Source organism: Ceratina calcarata, unplaced genomic scaffold (assembly GCF_001652005.2).
Source record: "Ceratina calcarata isolate Rehan_Ccalc_2016 unplaced genomic scaffold, ASM165200v1 scaffold1425, whole genome shotgun sequence".
NCBI lineage: Eukaryota > Metazoa > Arthropoda > Insecta > Hymenoptera > Apidae > Ceratina > Ceratina calcarata.
This window is the reverse complement of record NW_017135389.1, coordinates 8,449-9,877: the sequence shown is the minus strand read 5'-3', so window position 1 is coordinate 9,877 and position 1,429 is coordinate 8,449.

The following is a 1,429-nucleotide window of genomic DNA, read 5'->3' as shown; positions in this document are numbered from 1 at the left end:
GAAACGGATGCGAATACTGAAGATTCAAAACGGATAGCGAGAACGAGGAGGTAGACCTCACTCGAGGTTAATTATAAAAACAGGGTTAAAATAACTTTCCCTCGACTCCTCGCAGCCGACAGAACAATCTACCCGAAAACAACCCGTCAAATAAAAAACCCCATTTATCAGCCGCGTCAATTCAATTAACCAAGGAGATCAAATCAAACACGGACAAGCACTCTCACGACGCTGCTTCAGTACAAACCGGCCTCCGGGGCGCTGACGCACCCCCCGACGAACTAACCACCTTCAATCATTCATCAAAACTCACCAAAACTCAGTCGTTAATAAATCAGAACATGTAACAAACAAATTTACAAGCTGGCTACCCTCATCTTCTCAGCTAACCAACTACCTTCGTGGCAGAAACAATCTGATGAGACGAAAACACGCGGAAAGCGGCCATCTCCTGAACTACCAACGAACTTTCAAGCCTAACCCCGTAGTAATAACATATCTTAAACGAAACTCGTTCTAAATGAGAAAGCAGCATACAAAATTCATAAAGAACCCCAATCTACAGACAAACGACCAAAGGCTCAAGTTTAGCACGCGAAAGAAAATTCCAACACGAGCCCGCACGCGCGCGGGGGGCGCGGTGCCCGGTAACGAACCGCGACCCTCGGACTCGGACTAGCCGTCGGAACGCCACCGCGCCCCTTGACGGGGCATGCAGCGCACACCTCTACAGGCGCTAACGCAGAATCGGACGATACGTACCCGATAACAGAGAGAAAGCGTAGAAATCACCTATAGGAAAAACGCTGACATGCCGCCGGACAACAACAAGTGGCTCCCCATACATGCATAAAAGAAAAAGAGAATAAACCCAAGAGCGAAACTTGACAACTGCTACTACGATCTCATCACTGGCTAAGTCTCAATTTAACAAAATAATAAAACCGTCCCATTCAAACCTAGTCGAATACCGCTCATAATCAGGACGCTAATAAACAAATGGGAACTCGACGTCCCTCGCGGACCTCACAACTCTCAGGTGCCTCTCCCCACAAGGCTACAATATTTACTGCATTACTGCCACTTAAAACTATGAACGAAAACAATATAAGAAGGACCTCGTTGGAAAGATCTCGTTGGTATAGGAACCAGACATTTCAAACACGCCCACCTCCTTACTACCCCGCGAAGGGGTTAACCCTTTCGCTACGGACACCGACTATAGTCGGCGGACGCGCGAAGTGCTGTGTGTACGGATGCCAATTTTAATCGGTGTCCGCGAGACGTGCTTGTACGGGTACCGACTATAGTCCGCGTGAACATCTACGCATACTCTGTTGGTAAAACAGAATCTATCTTATCGATTGAATAAATTATTAATAATAATATTATAATAATATAATTTATTGAACTAAATCCTTCTAAAAAC